General features: G+C 38.6%; 1 protein-coding gene across 5 annotated transcripts in view; it reads right to left on the bottom strand.

Annotated features, from left to right (window-relative positions):
• Nucleotides 1-25,233, bottom strand: part of ZNF217 (zinc finger protein 217) — a 61,508-nt gene that overhangs the window by 17,749 nt on the left and 18,526 nt on the right. The window contains exon 1 of one of the 5 annotated variants that reach the window (XM_070744597.1): nt 25,051-25,072. The exons of 2 other annotated variants lie outside the window; for them this stretch is intronic. The gene's annotated coding sequence lies outside the window, so the exon portion shown is untranslated. Of the gene's footprint in view, nt 1-24,690; nt 24,799-24,872; nt 24,956-25,050; nt 25,073-25,233 lie in introns of those variants that run through there. 2 more of the 5 variants (XM_070744595.1, XM_070744594.1) reach the window with 2 other exon arrangements.

Genomic DNA, 25,233 nt, shown 5'->3' with positions numbered 1-25,233 from the left:
CCCTAACCAATAGATAAATAATGTCCTTAAGCTGACCAGACTAAGGACGCTAGCCAGATGAATACCTGGTAGGCAAATTCCCCACCACCACCCCTTTTCTTCCTCCAAAACTAAGGTGTGTCTTATACTCTTATATGGTATTTTGGGAAAAAAATGTTTTCCTAAAAGCTAATAAATCTGATTCAATTACAAATATTATATGCATCTTTCCTTTGATTTTAATCTACATGCCATTTGGCATAGTCAAAATAGGAGTTCAAAAGCAGATGCAGATATTCACATAATAATATTCATTAACATACATATTTCACAGTAGCAACCAAGTGAAAAGTATTATGAATCTGAACCATATTAAATACTCTACTCTGATTTGATGTTACCTATTTATTTGGTGCAATCAATACATACAGAGATGTAGATAACAAATATTAACCTACAGACACCTATTTGATACAATACATTTCTTATATCTGTTGGTCTCAGTATACCTTATGGAGGACCCTTTCACATAATTAAAAATAATAGAAAACTTTTGCTTCTACAGGCTTTGTTTTTTACTGTATTAAAATTAAAATGGATGCTTTCTTGGAATACTTATTGAATCCTGTAAAAATAAACGTATTAAAACACAAAAAATAGTATAAGGGCAGACTAGATGGATCATAAGGTCTTTTTCTGCCGTCAGTCTTCTATGTTTCTATGTTAAATTCATTATTATCATGGAAAACCCTGCATTTTTTCAGACTTTTTAAAAGAGTGATACTCTGATATTTTTTCAAATATCTTCAATTTCTGACAAATGATTTTGATTTCAACGATCCCTGAAAAGGTCTTGGAGTATTCCCAGAGGTCCTAGAACCACACTTTGAAACACTGTCCTAACAAATTAAAGTGGCTTTTGTAGAAAAATTGGAGGCCAGAATGCCACGTGTGTCATCTTACATCCCTGAAAGAAAGCAAGATTACACCGATTATGTATTACTCGCTGATCATAATTCTCTTTTGCAATATTGCAAATTACAATGTACTATTATAAAAGAAGATGGTTTAACAAGTGAGTTGCAATATTTTGGCAAGTTTCCAAACAGGAACTACTATTATGAAAAGTTCCCAAAAAGTTCCCAAAGTCCATCTTGAGAAGATAGGTTGATTTACGGAAATAAATTGCCAGTACCAGCTAATGTGGAAGAAGAAAATATCTGCTATCAATATCTTGACCAAGGCTAGTACTAGATCTTGGCATGCTCCCAATAGGTAAACTTCAACTCTAAGCCTCAGTAACCCCAATATTGGCTGGAAATTCTGGGAGCTGAAATCCAAGATTTGGAAAATCCCCAAATACATTTATATTCCCCTCCTTTTCTATAGCACAAATACCTTATATATTGTCTTCTTCTCAGTATTTCATTTCCCACCCAAAAAGTTTCTTCAGGTCTGGCTGGATGGTGGGGAATGGAAGAATTTATACTCCTTGAGAACAGCTGGTCATTTGCATTATTTTAGAGACTAATTGAGGTTTATCAGGGTCACCTGTGTATGCAAATGGATGTAGCTATTGAAAAGGACTTATACTGTAGACTGCAGAGAGATGGTGTTGTATCCCTCCCCATTTGTTGAGAGGGGGCTGTTCAATTTTAACATAGAAGGCCTCTTTGACTCCTTTTTCAAACCAGCTGTCCTCTATGTCCAAAATGTGGACTTTGCTGTCTTCAAACAAGTGGCCTTTTAATCTTTTAAACGCAGGACTGCTGGTGGGATTGTTCTCCTGTTCCATTTCCCATCATCCAGACAGAGTTGAAGAAGCTTTTTTTGGATGAGAAGAGAAACATCTTCAAAGAAAAATCAGAAAGTCCAGTTATTTGGGACAACCTGAATGACTAAGAATCTCCATGAATCCTTCTCATAAGAGATAGCCAACTTTATTTTACCCTTTATTACTTTCAGACCATGTGATTCTGATCCCCTTCTTCCAAGGGCCTCGAAGTAGAATAGATTTATTTAATATTCCCTCTACTTCACTTTTACAGTAGTACATTGAGAAAGTGTATACTAACAAATTGATACAAAATTGCTTGATTAAAGATACTGTACTTTTTGGAACAAAGATGTACTTTTTCTCCCCTAAAGGAGGGTGGAAATATTGATGGGTTTTATACACACAGAATACAGCCACTTTTGGCCTCCCGAAATCCAGCCCCACACATCCCATTTCTGCCAAAACCAGAACTGTTTTTCACAAAAATGGGGCACGCAGAGGGTTTGGGAGACCTGCAAAGTGCCCCTGAAGGCTGGGGACAGCAAAAACGCAAGGGGGATTTGGGAGGCAAAAATGGGAATATTTTGCCCTCCCCAACCCCCAGAAGGCCTTCTAAACCCTCTGTGCCACCCATGTTTGCAAAAACAACCCCATTTTCACAAAAAACAGACCTGTTTTTTGCCTCACAAAACACCCACACATCGTGTTTTGGCCCTTCCCAGCCATGAGGAGCACTCCCAAACCCTCTGCAACCCCCTATAAACAGCCTAATTTTTGCAAAAATGGAAGGTGCAGAGGGTTTGGGAAGCCTGGGGGCTGGGAAGGGCAAAATCTTTTTTTTTCTGATTTACCTCTTCAAAATCTTGGGGCATCTGATACTCCAGTGCCTCTTATAGAGCGAAAAATGCAGTAGTTTGGTTTCTCTATACTTGATCCGTACATAGGAGTGCAGTAAGCCATAAGATTTGATTCATTTAAATTTATATTCTATTAGAGCGGTGTATGAGCTCAGTCTTTTATCATTTGTAAACCAGTTTATTGTGTATGGCAGTACAATCTATTAACCATCTCTGGTTTATTCAATACCATCATGGTAAAAGCAATTACCGTATATACTCGAGTATAAGCCGAGTTTTTTAGCCCCAAAAATGGGCTGAAAAACACAGCCTCGGCTTATACTCGGGTCATTGACAAAGTCACCACACGAGGGCGCCATTGCTTGAGCCAGAGCGAGGAGGCACCAGCTTTTGTCCCCTCTGGCACGCCGTAGTTCCTCTCCCTAGCTCATGCATAGAAGGCAGCCATTTGCAATGGTGAGTCGGATTAAAAAGGCCCCCTGCTGTCAGATTCTCCTCCCCCTCCTTTGAAAGGATTTAAACTGTTTAAAAAATGGTATTTTGTGGTAGTTGCTGTCCTTGCTTGGATAGGATCTAATAATGTGTTATGAGGCAGAGCTAGACAGGAATTCTTTTTCTATCTGTCTATCTTTCTATCTATCTATTTTTCTATCTATCTATTTTTCTATCTATCTATCTATCTGTATCTATTTCTTTCTATCTATCTATCTATCTATCTATTTTTCTATCTGTCTGTCTATCTTTATATCTATCTGTCTATCTATCTATCTATCTATCTATCTATCATCTATCTATCTATCTATCTGTATCTATTTCTATCTATCTATTTTTCTATCTAACTATTTTTCTTTCTATCTATTTTTCTTTCTATCTATCTATCTATCTATCTATCTATCTGTATCTATTTCTATCTATCTATCTATCTATTTTTCTATCTGTCTGTCTGTCTGTCTATCTATCTTTCTATCTATATCTATCTATCTATCTTTCTATCTATCTATTTTTCTATCTGTCTGTCTGTCTGTCTATCTATCTTTCTATCTATATCTATCTATCTATCTATTTCTATCTATCTATCTATCTATTTTTCTGTCTGTCTGTCTATCTATCTTTCTATCTATATCTATCTATCTATCTATCTATCTATTTCTATCTATCTATCTATCTATCTATCTATCTATCTATCTATCTATCTATTTTTCTGTCTGTCTGTCTGTCTATCTTTCTATCTATATTTATTTACTGACCCCTCACATCCTGGACACAAATTGTTTCAACTCCTACCCTCAAAACGTCGCTACAGAGCACTGCACACCAAGACAACTAGACACAAGAACAGTTTTTTTCCCGAACGCCATCACTCTACTAAACAAATAATTCCCTCAACACTGTCAGACTTTCTACTAAATCTGCACTTCTATTCTACTAGTTTTCCTCATCATTCCTATCACCCATTTCCTCCCATGTTGACTGTATGACTGTAACTTGTTGCGTATATCCTAAGATTTTTATTAATATTGCTTCTTCATTGCTTATTTGACCCCTATGACAATCATTAAGTGTTGTACCACATGATTCTTGACAAATGTATATTTTATTTTATGTACGTTGAGAGCATATGCACCAAGACAAATTCCTTGTGTGTCCAATCACACTTGGCCAATAAAATTCTATTCTATTCTATTCTATTCTATATCTATCTATCTATCTATCTATCTATCTATCTATCTATCTATCTATCTATCTATCTATTTGGTTTTCTATGCTGATAACCTCACAGCAGCTAATGCTGAAGCTCTTCTTTGGATACACTTATTTGTTTGTCTGTTTGTTTGTTTATTTATTTAATTGGATTTGTATGCAATCCCTCTCCAAGGACTCAGGGTGGCTCACAGCATATATAAAAACAGAACAATAATGTAAATCCAATTAATGATGAGAAGGAATCCAGTTTTGAAGGATTTTAACTCTTAGGTTTTAGCTTTGTTCCTGATCGAGCTACTTTTTTTACTTTTTAATTTATTGTTAATATTGTTAATTTGTTTACCCTCTTTTAAATTTACAGAGCTAGTTTACTGGTTTTCTTTAAAATAAATATTCTAAAACATGTCTCAATTAATGTAATTTTATTGTTTTCCATTTTTATAAGTTACCAGTAGCCACTGCATTTTCTAACCTCGGCTTATACTCGGGTCAATACGTTTTCCCAGTTTTTGTGGCAAAAATTGGTGCCTCGGCTTATACTCGGGTCGGCTTATACTCGAGTATATACGGTATGTAAATACAGTAGCACACAAACAGACCTGATCCTTTGATCACTACTAGACTAGACTAATTCTTGAACAATCTACATTATAAGTCCAATAAATAAATTATCAACAGCATTGTGTTAAATACTGGAAATCTATTATCTTTTGAGGTACACAATTTTCTTAGTGTGTGTGTGTGTGTGTGTTACACAATTAGATTTTTTTGTGATAGACAGATCAATGGGTATTGTACTCCTCTGCAATGTAAGATAATCCTTCCAAATGTATAAGCACACCCACAAATTCTAAGTCAATTGAAACCCAAAGCTTCTAATTACTACTGAATTAGTAGCTAAAATACTCAATGTGCATTTCATTCTAATATACAATTTCAATATGGCCTTTTACAAATAAATTGCCCAGATTTTCCAAATGCAATACAAGTAAATTTCAGGAAGTATGTGTGATATCAGGTTCTTTTTTCTTTCAAATCAGTGTAAGGTTAAGCCTCTTAAAATCAAATCAATCTTAAGGCTGAAACATTTTAACAGGGACAGATGACAATTTCATTAAAAAGGCATACAGTGGTACCTCAAGATACGAACCGCTTGTCTTACGAACAACTCGAGATACGAACCCGGGGTTCAGGAAAAAAATGCCTCTTCTTACGAACTTTTTTCGAGTTACGAACGCCAAACCCGAACTTCCGGGTTCGGCGTTCGGGAGGCTGCTGGGAAGCCGCCCGGCTGTTTTAAAAGGTCGCAGCCGGGCTGGGGGGCTTCCCAGCAGCCTCCCGAACCCCGAACTTTTGCCGAACTTCCGGGTTCGGGAGGCTGCTGGGAAGCCCCCCCAGCCCGGCTGTCACCTTTTAAAACAGCCGGGCGGCTTCCCAGCAGCCTCCGAACGCTGAATGCGGAAGTTCGGGTTTGGCATTCGGCTTCGGGAGGCTGCTGGGAAGCCGCCCGGCTGTTTTAAAAGGTCGCAGCCGGGCTGGGGGGCTTCCCAGCAGCCTCCCGAACCCCGAACCTTTGCCGAACTTCCGGGTTCGGGATTTGGGAGGCTGCTGGGAAGCCCCCCCAGCCCGGATGTCACCTTTTAAAACAGCCGGGCGGCTTCCCAGCAGCCTCCGAACGTCGAACGCGGAAGTTCAGGTTTGGCGTTCGGCTTCGGGAGGCTGCTGGGAAGCCCCCCAGCCCGGCTGCGACCTTTTAAAACAGCCAGGCGGCTTCCCAGCAGCCTCCTGAAGCCAAACGCCAAACCCGAACTTCCGCGTTCGGTGTTCGGCGGCTGCTGGGAAGCCGCCCGGCTGTTTTAAAAGGTGACAGCTGGGCGGCAGCGTTTTTTTTGCGGGGGGGGGGGGGGGGGTTGGTTGCACGGATTAATTGACTTTACATTGTTTCCTATGGGAAACAATGTTTCGTCTTACAAACCTTTTGTCTTACGAACCTCCCCCTGGAACCAATTAGGTTCGTAAGACGAGGTATGACTGTATTTGTAAAGTCCAAAAAATAAGTAGTCTCAGGTTTTTCTCATATACTTCTCACAAATCCTTTAGAAGCAGGAGCTAAGCTTTTTATGTAGAGGTAAAACCAGTACATTGGTACCTCTACTTAAAAACTTAATTCGTTCCGTGACCAGGTTCTTAAGTAGAAGCAATTTTTCCCATAGGAATCAATGTAAAAGCAAATAATGCATGCAAACCCATTAGGAAAGAAATAAAAACTCAGAATTTGGGTGGGAGGAGGAGGAGGAGAGTCGCTGCTAAAGGAAGAAGGTGAGTTTAGGCGACTCAAAAAAAATCCAAAACTTTAAGACATTAAAAAAGAGGGACTCTGAGGCGGCGAGGAGGAGCACGCGCCTCTAATATACCCGGCGTGAGGCTGCCTCCCATACACTGGCTGCTGCTGCTACTACCTGCTGACTCTTCCTTCCGCTTGTAACCTGATTCTGAGCAGAGTCAGGTTACAAGCGGTGTGCCACAAGGATCTGTTCTGGGTCCTATTCTTTTTAATATATTTGTGAGTGACATAGGGGAAGGTTTGGTAGGGAAGGTTTGCCTATTTGCCGATGACTCTAAAGTGTGCAATAGGGTTGATATTCCTGGAGGCGTCTGTAATATGGTAAATGATTTAGCTTTACTAGATAAATGGTCTAAGCAATGGAAACTGCAGTTTAATGTTTCCAAATGTAAAATAATGCACTTGGGGAAAAGGAATCCTCAATCTGAGTATTGTATTGGCAGTTCAGTGTTGGCAAATACTTCAAAAGAAAAGGATTTAGGGGTAGTGATTTCTGACAGTCTCAAAATGGGTGAACAGTGCAGTCAGGCGGTAGGGAAAGCAAGTAGGATGCTTGGCTGCATAGCTAGAGGTATAACAAGCAGGAAGAGGGAGATTATGATCCCACTATATAGAATGATGGTGAGACCACATTTGGAATACTGTGTTCAGTTCTGGAGACCTCACCTACAAAAAGATATTGACAAAATTGAACGGGTCCAAAGACGGGCTACAAGAATGGTGGAAGGTCTTAAGCATAAAACGTATCAGGAAAGACTTAATGAACTCAATCTGTATAGTCTGGAGGACAGAAGGAAAAGGGGGGACATGATCGAAACATTTAAATATATTAAAGGGTTAAATAAGGTCCAGGAGGGAAGTGTTTTTAATAGGAAAGTGAACACAAGAACAAGGGGACACAATCTGAAGTTAGTTGGGGGAAAGATCAAAAGCAACATGAGAAAATATTATTTTACTGAAAGAGTAGTAGATCCTTGGAACAAACTTCCAGCAGATGTGGTAGATAAATCCACAGTAACTGAATTTAAACATGCCTGGGATAAACATATATCCATCCTAAGATAAAATACAGAAAATAGTATAAGGGCAGACTAGATGGACCATGAGGTCTTTTTCTGCCGTCAGACTTCTATGTTTCTATGTTTCTATGTTTCCCATGCTGAAGGGCTCCCTTCTCCTCTTGCTCGCTCGCTTTGTAGCCGGTGCCTTTTCTTCACTGTGGTGACTCCTCGGCTGCCCAGAGCGAAGAGAGCATTTCTTTTCTCTGGATGCTGGCAGAGGGTTATTCCCTGTCTAAACGCCCAGAGAAAGGAAAGTGCTTCCTTCGCTCTGGACTGCCAAAGCCTCCTTAAGTGACACCAAAAGGCTCCTTTGGCAGCCTAGATGGCTGGGATTAAAGGGGGAATGGCAGGAAACTGGCTGGGCCTTCGTGCCGCCTTCTAATTTCCTGGGAGATTTTTCTCGGCTCAGGTTCTTAAGTAGGAAATGGTTCTTAAGTAGAGGCAAAAAAATCTTGAACACCCAGTTCTTATCTAGAAAAGTTCTCAAGTAGAGGCGTTCTTAAGTAGAGGTACCACTGTATATAAAATCAGAACAGAGTGGAAGGGACCTTGGAGGTCTTCCAGGACAACCCCCTACTCAAAGCAGGATAATCCTATACCAGTAATGGCGAACCTATAGCATGGGTGCCACAGGTGGCACATGGAGCTATACCTGCTGGCATGCTAGCCATTGCCCTAGCTCAGCTCCAACGTGCATGTGTGTGCCGGCCATCTGATTTTTGGCTCACACAGAGGCTCTGGGAGATAATTTTTTGCTTCCAGAGAGCCTCCGGGAAGATGGGGGAGGGCGTGTTTACCCTACCCCGGCTCCAAGGAAGCCTTTGCAGCCTGGAGAGGGTGAACCACAAGCTTACTGGGCCCACCAGAAGTTGGGAAACAGGCCGTTTCTGGCCTCCAAAGGTGGGGGAAGCTGTTTTCACCCTTCCCAGGCATTGAATTATGGGTGTGGGCATGATAGGGATGCAGGGCACAAAATTGTGGTTCCCACCAAATCACTGAAAGCAGGTAAAACAGGAGACATTCACCTGGCCTGGTGCTAGTACTGTAACATGTCTTTAACAAATGTGTCTATGGAGAGGGGTGGCATACAAATCAAATCAAATCAAATCAATCAAATAAATCAATAAATGTGGAAAATGAAGCACAAGTGAGGCTCCGGAGGAAAGGCTGCTATAAAAATCATATGTGATATAAGTTCCAATTGGGAAAAGGTGTTTTCCCCCAGTCTTGTGCCCTGCATCCTGATTGCAGAAATCAGAATTGCAACAATGGCAAAGCATCACTGTGGTTGGTTTACCTCACACCTTGCACCGCATGTACCTGGACAAACCCTTCCATCTCACAAGCAGTCTTGGCAGCAGTTTTATGGAGTTTCCATAAGAGCAATCAGTGAAATGGAATTCAAACGGTTTTGGAAGTCAAGAGTCGCACCGGCTCCCAACCTCATCCAAATTTTCCTCCCTGATTCCAAAAACCTCGCTTTTGCAAAGGCTGCTTCAACTCCTTGTTCAGTGCAGGCTATTCAGCTGGAGGCGTCTTCCCATAACAAAGCTTCCTGGCCGGAGAAGCATACGGATCGTTCTCCTGACAACTGGCCTGCGAGGACTGCTTGGGGGGTAAAAAGGTGTGTCTTATATTCTGAAAAATACAGTACACATCTTTTTAAAAATACACTGCTATAATAATTTTGGGAGGCTTTCTTTTTAAAAAGATGAGATTTTCAAGAAGCTGAATTATATGGTCAATGTTTTTCAGAACTATCCATATAAAGGTAAAGATTCCCCTTGCACATATGTACTAGTTGTTCCCAACTCTAGGGGGCAGTGCTCATCTCCGTTTCTAAGTTGAAGAGCTAGCGCTGTCAAAAGACATCTCTGTGGACAGGTGGACGGCATGACTCGAGGTTCGACTACTGCAACGCTCTCTACATAGGGCTTCCTTTGAAAGGTGTTCGGAAACTTCAGATCCTGCAGAACGCAGCCGCGAGAGCCATTGTGGGGCTTCCAAGATCTGCCCACATTTTGCCAACACTCCGCAGCCTGCACTGGTTGCTGATCAGTTTCCGGTCACAATAGGTTATGACCTATAAAGCCCTACATGGCATCGGACCAGAAATCGCCGAGACCGCCTATTGCCGCACGAATCTCAGCAGCCAATTAGGTCCCACAGAGTTGGCCTTCTCCGAGTCCCGTCGACCAAACAATGTTGGCTGGCGGGACCCGGGGGAAGAGCTTTCTCTGTGGCGGCCCCGGCCCTCTGGAATCAATTCCCTCCAGAGATTCGAACAGTCCCCACCCTCCTCGCCTTCCGTAAAATGCTGAAGACCCACCTTTGTCGCCAGGCATGGGGATAATTACCACCTCCCCCCCCCCCTTTTATTATGCTTTCGGCCTTACTGTATAATGGATTAGGTTGAATGTGTATGATTGTATAGTTAGGGATTTTACTATGTTATTAATGTTTTTTAAATTGATTTAATTTTCTATTATTGGATTTGTAATGTATTGTATCACTGTAACTATAACTATGATTAAATGCCAAAGATGCACAGAACACTGTTACCTTCCCATCAAAAGTGGTCCCTATTTTTCTAGGAACCACTTTTGACCCTATTTTTTAACCTAAATTGCTAGGTTAGCAAAAACTGGGACAAAAAATAGGAGCTTACTTCATTGGACGACGCTAGTGATTCAAACCACCAAATTGCCAATCTTTCTGATCAACAAGCTCAGCATCTTAGCCACTGAGCCATTGCGTCCCTTTTAGATATCCATGTACATCACTCTAAAGTGAAAAACATGCTGGGGCAATCAATTTAATTCCAATACGAAACTTGTAATGGACAGTGGCAACAGGGTGAAAGGCAGCAGGAAAAGAATGGGGGGAAACCCACTTTTTTTCTGAGCTAGACTTTTAGACCAGTGATTTTCAACCTTTTTTGAGCCACGGCACCTTTTTTACATTTACGAAACCCTGGGGCACATTGAGTGGGGGGGGGGGGGGCGCTAAAAAAAGGTTTGGACAAAAAATTTCTCTCTCTCTCTCTTCCTCCCCTTCGCTCTATTTCTTTCTCCCTCCCTTTCTCTCCCTTCCTTCCTCTTTCTTTCTCTGTCTCTCCATCCCTTTCTTTCTTTCTTTCTTTCTTTCTTCCTTCCTCTTTTTTGCTCTCTTTATCTCTCCCTCCCTACCTCCCTCTATGTCTTTCTCTGTCTCTCTCCTTCCCTCCCTCTCTTTCTCTCTCTTGCTTGCTTTCTCTCTTTCTCTTGTTCTCTCTCTCTCTTGTTCTTTCTCTCTCTTGCTTTCTCTCTTTTGCTTTCTTTCTCTCTCTCTTGCTTTTTCCCTCTCTTGCTTTCTTTCTCTCTTGCTTTCTCTCTCTCTTGCTTTCTTTCTCTCTTTCTTTCTCTCTCTCTTGCTTTCTTTCTCTCTGAGCTTCACGGCACACCTGACCCTGTCTCACGGCACACTAGTGTGCCACAGCACACTGGTTGAAAAACACTGTTTTAGACAATGTAAAATTGTGCAGCCATGATTTTTTTAATAGCATGACTCTAAAACTATATTACATGCTGCTATTTTTTTAAAGAAAATTGTGTAACTGTTCTTCTGATAAGAAAATATGTTTACTCTATGTTAAATGACGTTTCAAATAGTTTGTGTTTTTACTTAGGTTTAAAAAGTTTCTTTTGGTTTTTCAAAATAGTGTTTATGTCAGAAATTCTTCTGTATTCAGTTCCAGCTGTGTTCATGCATTTTGGTAAGTATCGGCCTTAATCGCAGATAGGTAATCTGATTCTCTGCAGAGGTTTTGGACTTCGACCCCTATCGGCCTCTACCAACAGAGATAATGACAGCAATTGTGGAAGTGATACTGCAAAAAAAATATGCAGGGGAATGGATTGCTTAATCCTGATTAATAGTTATTTTCCTTCCGCATCTTATTGACAATTTGTCAATAAAGAACTGTTAGAACTTGATACAAATCACTCCTGCCTCCCCAAATTGCACAATTCTAGTTTCTAAGCCACCCACCCATTTTAAGGATAAGGGTTAGGAGTTTATTCCGAATGACACTTAAATGTATTATTACACACACGTACACATATACATACATACATACATACATACATACATACATACATGCATACATACATACATACATACTTAAGAATAAACTGCCCAAGGTTAAATTTGTATATTGCCATTTACTTCTTTCTCTTCTTAATATTTTAAAGTTGATTTATTGCTGATGAGTTTTGGGAAACTGGGGATCACCACCCTAAATGCTTAAATCCTCAGGAAAAAAGTTATATGCTATACATAGAACCCTATCAGTTTAGATTTTTCATATGCATTCTATTTTTAGGTAAAATGCTTACTAAGCATTGCAGATCATGGAACAATTTATCCAAAGAAGAAGCCAGGCTGAAAAGCCAGCATTTCTGAAACCCAAAATTACATGGAGCCTTTTAAATTGTGGGGCTGAATTTCAATAGAGTGGTGGGATATCACATAAATATGGAGCTGGGATGAGAACTTAAGTTTAATTCTTTTCATTTTAGTCTATTAGTGAACAACCCAAAATACATTTGTGAGCAATCATTCTATTTTTACATGCTTTATAAATTTATGTAAGCTAAAGATTTTCCTTTATACTGTACAGTGTTTCTTAAATGACTGTTCCCTCTGTTTCATATATTACCAATTTGGTTTGTCTTTGGATTTTTATTTTTATCCTGCATAACTTCAGATAAAACAATGATCATCTATGATAAAAGGAATTTTATAAGATACTACTGAAAAGTATCAGTCTAACAAGGCAATAGTAATTTCTGTTTTTTTGTGTTTCAATGTTTAGGTAAACAGCAGGCCAAAGTACAAGATTTTGCTATTTCTTTTCAGTTTCTTAATCTATCTTAAAGTCAAGTCCCTTTCAAGTTAATATCAATTTCAGATACTTGCAAATAAAACATTGAATCTTTGAAGTAGAGATTTATTACTCTCCTTTCCCTACTTAAAATGATATTTTATGCTACAATATAATTTCATACTAGAAACTATTCACATCAGGCCCTTAAAACTGTTTTTCTTGAATTGCTATGACATATTTTCATCTGCTATCTATTTGGTAAAATTTTGGAAAGAGGAAATGTGTGTCTCTGTGTGTGTGGAAACAAAATGCCTTATAAAATTCAGTTCTGTCAAACTGAATCCTGTTGGATATTGAAGATTGAAAGTAATTAGGTTTATTCTTCACAGTTCTATAAATGAGAACTGTTTTGATAACAAAAAACTACTTTGCACATTTTGAAAATATGAAGAGCTTGGCAATTTCAACTACAAAAACACTGGAAAGCTACCTAGAATACAATTTCATTTAATATAATCTCATTTCAGAGTTGCTGGATATACAATATTTTAAAAGGAACTAAACTCATTTCTGAAGATTTATAGTCTTCTGTACAAATTCCATTTCCATCGAGCAATTTTGACCTTACATCCCTTTCTAAGATTTCACCTGGAACTGCAATATCTCAAACTTCCCAACTGAAACTCAAGACACAGAAATATTTGCTTTAGGTTGCAAACAATATGGGCGAACATGTGGCACTCTAGTTATTGCTGTACTACAATTCCCAGCATTCCTCAGCCATGACCATGCTGGTTAGGATTGATGTGCATATTCAGCAATATCTATGGGGCGACAGGCAAGTGACATAATGCAAGGCCTGCTTTGCTGTGTTCATGATATCTTTTTAAGCAAAGCTGAAGAATCTCCAGAACTCATTCTGGATGCGAATTCAGAGAGTCATTCTAAGGGGTTTTGACTAGATATCCAATTTAAAAATGAAGAGACACCAACATCCTCATTGAAACTAACTATTTCGTTCAAAGACAAACAAGAAATTTCTTCCTTCATTTTGCCCTAGCATTTATTAGCAGCTTTCCTTTGCAGCCTACCAATAATAAACACTAGAGAATAATTCCCCAAAAATAATATTCTTGTCTGTTCTAAAGAGAAAAGGAGATTTAGAAGTAGGGGGGGGGGGTTTACACAGGAGCCACACACACTAGGTCTGCAATCATGTGGCCTTTTGAAGAACCAAGTGTGAACAGCATCTATACCTCACTAATGGCTAATCTTCAACCCACAATTGACAAAGTATCTTTACACTTACCATATTTTCCGGAGTATAAGATGCACCTTAGTTTTGGGGGAGGAAAATAGGGAGAAAAAAATCTGCCTACCAGCTAGCATCCTACCAGACTATGGTCAGCTTCAGCACATTATCTTAAGGCTTTAAAAACCTTATTCTGAGGGAGTAGCAATGAAAAAGCCTGCAAGCTGGGAAAATCGTTACCACCTCATTAAATAGGGGAAAGACATTTTTCGGACCTATTATCAATGGAAAAAGGCCTGCAAGCAGGTAAGAGCTGGGAAGATTGTTAGCACCTTGTTAACCTTGTTGAAAAAGCTACATTCTGAGTAAAATGTGCACCCAAATTTTCAGCCTCTTTTTTGAGGGGGGGAAAGGTTCGTCTTATACTCTGGAAAATATGGTATATCTTGACCCCAAGATGTACTATGGAATATTTGCAAATGTGCCAATTCTCCTTCATCGTACAAAAACACCTATCCTGTTCTCCCCAAAATAAGACAACCCTGATAGATAATAAGCTCAATCCGGCTATTAAGTGCAAAACACAGTTCTAACAGCAACTACCATATTTTTCAGAGTATAAGACGCACCGCAATATAGGACGCACCTTAATTTTGGGGGAGTAAAGCAAGAATAAAACAATTCTGGGCATTTAACTGGAATGGGTGGGGTGGGAAATGATTTTCATGGGGCAGAAGAGGGACTTGGCACTGAAGGCTCCACTACCAAGACACACACACACCACTCTCCCCCACTATCTTCCTTCCTATAGTTCTAGCCATTGAAAGTCTGGCATTCTCGCAGCAAGGCCTGATAGAGGCAGCATTTCCGTCCTTCTGGACACTGCCATCTCATAAGCACACTGCCAGACTTCTGGGCAAGCTCCCTGCACCTTTGTCGAGAGCAACTCCCAAGTGACACAAGATCCACAGAGATTCATGATTCTCCCATCTCAAATCGGGTTTCCTGAGACCTTGATTTGGAAATTTTTATTTATTGATTTTGGTAGTGATGTATGCTGAATTGCTGGGCAATTTGTGCCGGAAGACCCAATATCTTGATTACTTTTTCAGGCTTTGTGTGCTCATGTCAATCACTTTCCTCCCCATTCTAAAAACGGGGCATGTGGGGGCAAAAAAGGAGCATCGTGTTTCAGGCGGTGGGTGGTTCCGGCCAGCGCTGCAGCCTGAAAACACTTTCCTCCCCAATTCCAAAAATGGGGCGTGCAGCCGGTGCTGCCTGCCGTCCGAAACGCAATGCTCTTTTTTTTAATCTCTACATGCTCTGTTTTTAGAATTGGGGAGGAAAGTGTTTTCAGGAAAAAGTACCACGATCCCTCCCCGATTCCAAAAATGAAGCGTGCAGAGATCAAAACAGAGCCTCACATTTCGGGAGGCGGGCAGCTCTGGTTGCACAGCCCATTTTTGGAATAGAAGAAAAACTTTTTGGGCGGCAGCGCTGGCCAGAACTGCCTGCCATTGAAATGCTCTTTTTTTGTCTCCACATACTTCACTTTTTGATTTGGGGAGGGGATTGCAGCGCTGCCACCTGAAAACGCTTTCCTCCCGAGGCCAGGTGGCCAGTCATCTTGCCTTATGCCTCCTGCGCAGCGCCCACTTCACTAATCAAGTCCCTACATTCTCCTGGCTGTGAGTGGAAGTGAGGATCCCTGCCCCCTGGAACCGCCCCAAAATGTAATGTGCAGCGGACGAAAATCTCCAAAGGTGCTGGTGGGTGCTACATTTGGAATATAAGACACACCTAGTTTTGGACCCTCTTTTGGGGAGTAAAAACTTACATTTTATATTGTGAAAAATACGGTATGTATTATTTATAAAAATCTAACCCAAATATATTATTATAATGTGGTTCCTTGTTTATGTCTTAGTGTGGTTTGCAAACCCACCCATTATGGTTTATGGTATGTGACTAAGCCACTATGACCTGTTTTAGCAAACCATGTTTAAAACACTCAGCTTATCATTTACACATAAAACAGGCCAATCGTTTCCTTCAGATCATTACAAAAACTGGTACCAAGCCACTAAGAAACCACATCAGATTTTCTGTCCATAGCATTCTATTCAAATCTGAGATTCTATCAAATTAGGCACCTCCTCCTAAAAAGGTATTAGTCCCATTAGATTTTTGTATGTAACAATTACCTAAAAATATTTGCAAAAAAATATGTAAAGAACACCACTGACATGCTAAATTCCAAGCTGTCTGGTTCAGTTGCATTTTTTAAAAATAATTATTTTCAGTAACATATGTGGAACAAATTGTTCTATATGTTGTTGCTAGTTGCGAAGTCTTGTACAACCCATCACGACCCCATGGACAACTGTCCTCTACCAACCCCTAGATTACATTTAAGCTCACAATGACTGCTTCAGTGGCTCCAATCAGCCACCTCATTCTCTGCCAAAGTATTTGATCATACTATGTAGCTATTATTAAAGAAATAATTATTTCCTTTTATATATAGTACATCATTTTTCATAATCTAGTGTCAGATATCATGTATGTCCATGTCTGTGTAATATATTAATACAAAATACAGTTAAAATAATTGTAATAGACTCTATATATTTTCTCCCGCTTTGATTTTTGTTCCATCTTTATTACTTTATAAGTAACTGAAGGCAGTGTACATGAAATCCTTCCTCCTCGAATTTCCTTGAGGGGTAAGTTGGGCTGAGAGAGTAAATAGGTCCAAACCATCCTAAAAAACAACTGATTTCTAGGCCTGTACCAAAATGGCTCTAGTTGGGTGAATTGCAGTTTGCTTTTTAGTTGTAATCTACTCTTTCTGTAGTGCTTATTTTGAAATTACTCAATTTCCATAAATTGAGAATGTTACTGTCAATATGCCATATATCTTTTAAAAGGTTAACATTTAATCAGTCAAAAATATTGGACAAGTAGAATTCCAATGAGGTAATTTTAAAATCTTTATTAGCTGTTACTTTCTCAAAAGTTGCATAGCTCATTCTAGCTTCAGAACAATTTGCGGAAAAACTAGACTTAGCAGCTACAATATAAATTTATCACTTTAAGTACAGTACTATGAACCACATACTACTGAGAAAACTTTATACAGTGATCCCCCGATTATCGCGAGGGTTCCGTTCCAAGACCCCTTGCGATAATCGTAAACTCGCGATGTAGCGGCACGGAAGTAAAAACACCATCTGCGCATGCGCGTCCTGTTTTCCATGGCCGCACATGCGCAGATGGTGGAGTTTGCGTGTGGGCGGCGGGGAAGACCCCTTCGGCCGCCCAACAGCTGATCTGCTCCGCAGCGCGGCAGCAGCGAGGAGCCGAAGATGGGGTTTCCCCGTTGCCCAGGCAATGGGGAAACCCCAAGATCGCTTGCCGCTTGCCCGTTCGCCCGCCTGCCCGGCTCCTCGCTGCTGCGGCGCTGCAAGCGAGCAGCCGGGCGGGGCGTGCGAACGGGCAAGCGGCAAGCGATCTTGGGGTTTCCCCTTTGCCTGGGCAACGGGGAAACCCCAAGATCGCTTGCCGCTTGCCCGTTCGCCCCGCCCGCTCGCTTGCAGCAGCTGAGTCCTGAAGCCAGACGGCAAAGGCGGACTTCCGCGTTTGGCTTCGGGACTCAGCTGGGAAGCGGCGCTGGGGTCTTACTGGCCGCCCACGCAAAGGGGAAACCCCGGCTCCTCGCTGATGCCCGCCGCTCGCCCTCCCCGCCAGCAAGAGGGGGAAGACCCAGGGAAGCCGCCCAGCAGCTGATCTGCCCGGGGAACGCAAACTCCACCATCTACGCATGCGTGGCCATAGAAAAAAGGGGCGCGCATGCGCAGATGGTGTTTTTACTTCCGGGTGGAAAAATCGCGATATAGCGATTAGCAATGATCGAGAGCGCGAAACTCGGGGGATCACTGTATTCAGTCCAGAGGTCTTCAAACTTGGCAACTTTAAGACTTGTAGACTTCAACTCACAGAATTCTCCATTCAGCATAGCTGGCTGGAAAATTCTGAGAATTGAAGTTCACAAGTCTTAAAGTTGCCAAGTTTGGGGGAGCCCTGCTACATATACTAGCTCTCTCTAAGAAAAATATGAAAGCCATGCACTATTAAACAGAAAAATCTAGACCTATCCCTAGGGAACCTGATCAATTTTTTTCTTTTGCACCTAAGTATTTTATGCCCCCTGAGATTGCATGGGCAATTCTACACATAAATTTCAGAATAATAGTCATATTATTAAACAGAATTATATTAGCCTACATTTTAATAACAATAACAAACATTCAATCCTCTATTGGCAAATTTTAAATATCAAGGTAAGAACATATCTAAATGCTCAAGAATTCAGCTGGATGCAACCAATTTTTTACTTTCTTTCACCTTATTCTGGAAGCCATGCCTAAGGAGCCAATGTCAAAAATGTTTATAGAAGTCTGTAATATTTGTACCAAGTTCTCAAACGGATGTGAAACGACTGTCATTCTTGATTAACTTTGTCCTTGTACTTTTACTAATTTGATTCTTCTAATAAGGAACTGGTCCTTTTGCTTTCAATCAACTTCAAATTACAGTGAATGATAATTTTTTGCAAAAGTCTACGGAGAGGGGCGGCATACAAATCCAATAAATAATAATAATAAAAATAGGAGCTTGCTTTGTATATTCAGAAAATTTCCATTCAGATTATATATATATATATATATATATATATATATATATATATATATATATATGTCACATGTTTAAGCTGAATTTGAAAATTAAGGGAGACTAGGATAGATCTATATATATATATAAATAAATATATTTTAATAATATATTTTTATATATATATATATATATATATATATATACGGTATATATATATACATAAATATATTTTATATATATATTTTATATATATATATATATAACTATATCTACAGCAGCACAAAGCTTACAACTTCAGCCTGATGATGGTGAATGTGATTTCACCGAAACATCGCATAGACACTCAAAATATTACACGGGGCAAAACCCGAACTCAGAACAATCTACATACGTACATACATACATATACACACACACATATACATACATACATACATACATACATACATACATACATACATACGGACATAATCTTGAGCCAACAATGTGTGCTCAAGTTCATAAAAGTTTACAACACAAATGCACTAATTTTGTAGGGGTGTCACAAATGAGTCACATACTGAATACTTGACTCATACAAATGAATACAATCACATGCATAATCTCTTCCACCAATATCAAATGTAGCCCTATTTGCCTAAATGCCAGGGCCACAAATAAATTAATTCCTTCCACTGCAATTATTACCTCCATTTGAATTTATTCAACCCAAATAGGTACTATGGACTGCCTTGCCTGATCTTTTTTTCAATACTCTACTATGATCAGAAATAAAGTAAGCATTTGCCATATTCAGAGAGGAAGAAATATTTCTTATAGAACAAACAGTCTTCTCACTATATGGTGAAGTATTTGTATTTGTAATGGATGACTGTTGCAAAACTAGCTTGAAATAAGTGTTTAGGCACCTGCACCTGGGAAGAAAATGCCCCAATCCCACTAAATCTGAGATACTGGTATTCCTGGATATTATTGCTTTTCCCTTCTACATCTTTCATATACAGTACATCAATCACTTGCAAATATCTGCCACTGAACAGCTGGAATATATTTATGACCCCAACAAACATTCAAAACAAATCTAAAATTACAATAAAATATATCCCAATGTTAGGAGAACATAAGCATTGGAAGTTCTTCATGGTGCAAGGCTTACTAGCTCTGATCAAAATACTAAAATGCACTTTAAGTAGCAGAGAAAGTTCCAGAATATACCCAGGGATCCTGTCCTGAGGCAGAAGCATCTTTTTTGCCATTTTTTATATTTGCATTTTTGGAGATATATAGATTAGCTTTCCAACGTTGGCCACAGAACAGGGCATCATAAAATGTGCTGCCTGTGAAGACATGAAAGAGTCACACTGTATTTCAAAGATAAGAGATTTTAGTAGCCTGATTAGAAGAATATCCATTTAAATTTGTTTCAAGTTTATCACTTGGCAATACAGTACTGATAAACAAAATGGAAGGAAGAAAAGAAGCAACAGGATGAAGACAGATTCCAATTTTGAATGCTGAGTCATATGCCAAAGTGTATTCTGACTTTTAAAGAAAAACTTGATAATTTTGAGTTCAAGTGAAAATATTAATTGATATTTTTAAACTTAGTAAATCTTTTACTAGGTTTAAAAAAATATCCTCAGAGGTTTATTTAAAACTGGACAAGCCAAAAGCCACAGGTAATATGGAGCAAAGTTCATGCAGGATCCTCCAGTCAAAAGTTATATTTTTTTAATACATTATATGAAAAGCTGGTAGGAATTTCTACAGGAATTCAAAATCTATGCATATATGCCTGTGTAGTCCAACGTTTAAAGTGAAAAAACCCTAACATTGTAGGTTCACAAATAATAAAGAAATTCCCAACAGAATTTTCCTCTTAATGAAAATATAGCTTGTGTTGATATCTGCAGGTACAGCTTGAGTTAAGAGTTCCATGAAATTTTGATCCATTATCTAAATAAATACTAAAGCTATATAACTAAAATAGATTATTTTAGATTAAATGAAATTATTGTAGATTAAATGAAATTTCAAGTGATTCCAGTTCACCCAAGCGTACAACACAGCAATACCACATATTTTTGACCAAATAATCTATTTGAATTAATTTTCTTTTTCCACCTTGCAGAATACTTATATGCCCCATTTCAATACCAAATATTTTCTTTTAAAGTATGTAATTACAGTCATCTGGGATTAAGTAGTATATAAAGTATACTTCATTAAACAATCAAGAACACAATACATGTATTTTCAATTACCCTTGAAAACAAGATTAAAAGGCAATTCCCCCTGTTTTTCCTTCACTTTTATAGCTGCTGTAGGCCCAGTTCTTTCCAAAGTGTTATCTCGAGGTATGGACTTCATCGCCCATAATCCTTAAATGAGATTAAGGCTACATTTGAGGATCATGGGAAAACATATTGCAACCACTTTGATTATGTTCCAAATCTTTTCTAGCTTCCTTCATGACACCTACATAACATATTCAACAAAAGAACAAAGTTGTAAAATAACTCATTTGCATTTGAAAGTCGATAGTTCAGCATAACATAACAATTCATGAATCCTACATATCTAGGGTTAGGGAGAAGTAATAAAGCAGTTGTTGGCTGTTGTCCAACTCCTGTCCAAGATTAGGTGTATAAATGATAATCTCTGGAACATAATTCAATTTTTAAAAAATAATGCCAATCCCATGCTGATTTTTTAGTGTTGCTTTTTATGCCTACTCCTCATTATTCACTATCTACTAGAACAATGTACAGTATTTAAAATAAAACTAGAAAATGCATTCTTTAATAGCACTATATAGTGCTTTAGATAAAGTTTTAATGTGGCATAGGAGACCTATCCTTATATTCCAACCACAACCATGTAAGATCATTGACTGATTTGGGACTAGTCACTTTTTCAACTGAGTCCACTTCACAGCATTGTTGTTGTGAGGAATATTATGTATACCATTTTATGCTCCTGAACAAAAAAATATGTTATTCATCTCATGTACATATAAAAGACAATTATTGCAAGCTCACAGCATATTCAGTATACTATAGAAGAGTGGTTGATTACAAATTATATTATTTTTAAATTTGGATTCTTACTTTGAATGTTGACATTTTATAGTCCAATAGGCTATAAAATTGTGTGTTAAAGTGAAGGAAGATATGATTTATCTAATACTGTACACTGAAATTGTTTCTTAAGGGGTGGAACAATACTATAAGCATGTATATTTAAGTCTATAGTGGAAAATAATTAATTCAACTTACAATTTACCTCAACACAAACAAGAATATTTTTGGCTTCATCTGATGATGCTAATTTAAAACTATTAATATGGTTGTTGTGAACCCTTCACCAGCTGAACAATTAAAAGTTTATGTTCTTGGAGCTCTAAATTTTGGACAAAATGAGATCCTTTAACTTTACTGAAAACAAAGCATAAAGCAAGAATTCTGCCAACTGCTTATCAACTGTAATACTGTACTAACTTGGAGAACAACCACATGTGGCCTTATATTAGAAAGCAGATAAAAATAGAAGTGTTGCTAGCTCACTAACTTTGAACAAGAAAATCTCAATTCACAACAGTCATCCTACTTTTACACAATTAAACAGACTGCACATCCCATTTTTGAAATCCAAATCTTCTATAAGCATAGTAACAAAAATAAAACAACATAGCATGCTTTACTTTCCCAATTCAAGTCAGCATTCACAAATCTCTGAAACATCACCCCCCCCCCCCAAATATTATTCTATTCCCGATTCTCAATTGCTGGAGGCTTGCACAAGATTCAAGTGTCATTAAAAATGCTAAGAAGTATTCATTATGAATAATTATCTTTGGTGCCAAAGGCATAGCAAATGTAATTATGTGAAGCAGAAGACAGGAAGGACCAACTGTATTGGACTCCTGATGTTCTAATCAGGCAAAAAGAGAATAAAGGAAGGTTTGAAGCCCATAATGACAGCCCTGCTGTGGGAAAAACTGTGCTATTTTCTACATTTAAATAAAAGCTCAAACTGCAAAGGATGACATGAGATAAATAACTGGTCATCCAACAGCTTCAGTTATTTAATCTTCCTGAATCTCTGTGGAAGCAACTAAATTCAAAGGTCAAGCTTCTTTTTCAAACTTGCCTAAAGATAGTAAAACTAGTCATTTTCAACTATAGATTGAAAAGGGAGAGAAGGGGGGAGAAGCCATTCCCTCCTACAAGAATTAGCAATATGGGTTTTGATTTTTGGGCATGCCCTATTTTCTTCTATAAATTTACATTTATCTTTTCTTCCAGATTTTTAAAAAATGAAGTCATATCACTACTTCCTCAACCAATAAAGTTTACTTACATTGACTCTGTTTTACATAGTTATCATAATATTGAAAGCCAAATAAGGTCTGTAATCCTCTTTTCTATTATTCCTCCCCTCCCCTTGGGTGGGAAATTAATAACTTGGATTTTCACTGTTCCTGAACATACTATTTGAGAGTATGCCACACCAAAAGCCAAAGTATTTACTTTCAAGTAACGTTCTTAGGATAAAAGAAATAAAGTATGCCTCTCACTTTGATCTTATAGTTGTCAGAAAGAGATTAATCCTGAAACAATGCCATTCTACAGATGGATGCAGGATCTAACAACAACCTTGAAGTCAGGAATAAAATGGTTTGGAAAAGTTTGATAAAGAACCCAAGATGTAACAAACCAATGTAAGGGAAGTAATGAAGTATACCTCCTTTTTCAAGCCCATATATCCCCACCCCCATGCCTTTCCATTCGTCACCAAAACAAAGGAGATATTTCAACCCATCCATAGCTCTCCATCTGGAATCTAATGCAATTTCCATTAAAGCAGCTAGTAGCCATCTCCTTAAAATCCCCATGAATACTAGCTTCTTTGAAATTTCACCTTTTAGATCACAACTTTGTAAATAATAGTTAATTAAAATAGACATCACCCCCCCCCCAGAGATAACGCTTCATCCATATAACGTGGATTAGCATGAAGAATTAACTGTTTAAAAGCCATTCAGATATCCACAAAAAATTACAATCTCCAGCATTTATGGGTTATTACAAAACTGTTTACAGAAAGCCTTTGAAGGAAGGAATTCTTACATTATTATATGTATACTAGAGATTGAATTTAGGGCGGTGGGGAGGGGATATTCAATGTCTTTAATTCCTTTAAAATGACATATGATTTTTTTAAAAAGAACTCAAATTAAAAAATATTTTTTCAAAGGGACTATTCTATATCGTATTTAGCTCCAAGAGAATTTTCAAAGAAACATATACCCCAAATAAGATTTGTTTCTAAGCAAGAATAGTCAGCTGCCATTAAAGCCACACCTTAAAAAGTTCCTACCATACAGCAGTCAAGCAAGTACAAACTAGTGGTGGCTTTTTTTTTCCAGATGAAATAGTAGTAAACTTAAAGAGTTAGCAAGATTTGATATTTGAACATGAGGGGTTTTTTTTAATATATATACCATATATGAAATGCATGCCATCAAATTTTTAAAAGTCTCCAAATACAAGTGTGTTTTGTTTTGCTTTTTTTTAAAAAAAACATAAGTGGAGTCTAACAACCTTTCACAGGAATATAAATATTTAACATTTAAACCTGACAACACAACACTAAAAGATAAAATGCCTTCCTGCTAAGCGCAATAGTGCCTCAGAACTGGAAGGCAGCTGTTGTTCCCTCGGCCTTCTCTTTTGTTGCACCTAATCTCATGTCAAGTCATTCAACCAGTTCCAAAGAGATGAAGACATAATTGAATCAACCTCATACAAAAAAAAAACCCCTCTTCTTAAATAGCAATATGGAGACATTAATTATTCTATACAAGCCAAGAACAGTATTTTCCTTCTTCCATTTCCCACCAAAACACACACACACACATACAAAAACCCTTGTATAAATACATGCATGTACAGACAATGAAACTGAAAACAACTCGGATTTGGCAAAGACACTAGTCAGCTCAATCAAAAGGCTATAGGAATAGATCCTTAACAGCAGTTTTTGTAATTCACTGACATAACTTGAAATAAAGCTTCAGCAGCCCAATCCAATTTCAAGAAAACCAGGATAATTCTCACTTCCCATTCCCAAGCAGATAAGTATTATTAGTAATTAATAGGAGCCATACTGAATTATCTGCAGCTGAATGATGTTCACGTTTAAGAAGAAGTAACTGATGACCCATTACAAGCTGGCATTCCAACTGCAGATCTTGAATACTGACTCAACAATTCACATAAAAATATAAGAGGGAAATCTAACTCCACCCACTCCCCCTCCCCCACCTTCAAAGAAAGCAGTTTAACCTACTTATCTGAGCCATTTCTTCTTGCCCAAGAGGACATCTAATTATGAGCAATCCTCCCTTATTTGAAATGGGTTTTGAAACATCCAAGGGACAAGAAGACCTCTGAGAAGTATGTGTAACAGGATTTAAGGGGAAAAAAATATTTCCAAGCTCTTGCTGTAATCGGGATGCTCAGGCTACCTTTGCAGATGCAAGAACCAAGCCCTCACCTGCCAACAATGTAAACAGTGGTCAGCAAGTTAATGCTTGGTAAGCAAGTTGTCTGGAAGGCCTTTTATTTCGTAGCCACCCTGATTGTATCAAGTCAGCTTTTCAAGGCCTAACACTGTGAAGAATGATAGGAGCCCTCCCACCAACCCCTTC

Source organism: Erythrolamprus reginae, chromosome 3 (assembly GCF_031021105.1).
Source record: "Erythrolamprus reginae isolate rEryReg1 chromosome 3, rEryReg1.hap1, whole genome shotgun sequence".
Lineage (NCBI taxonomy): Eukaryota > Metazoa > Chordata > Lepidosauria > Squamata > Dipsadidae > Erythrolamprus > Erythrolamprus reginae.
Note: the sequence above shows the minus strand (reverse complement) of the source record. Positions and strands in the feature narration are given on the sequence as shown.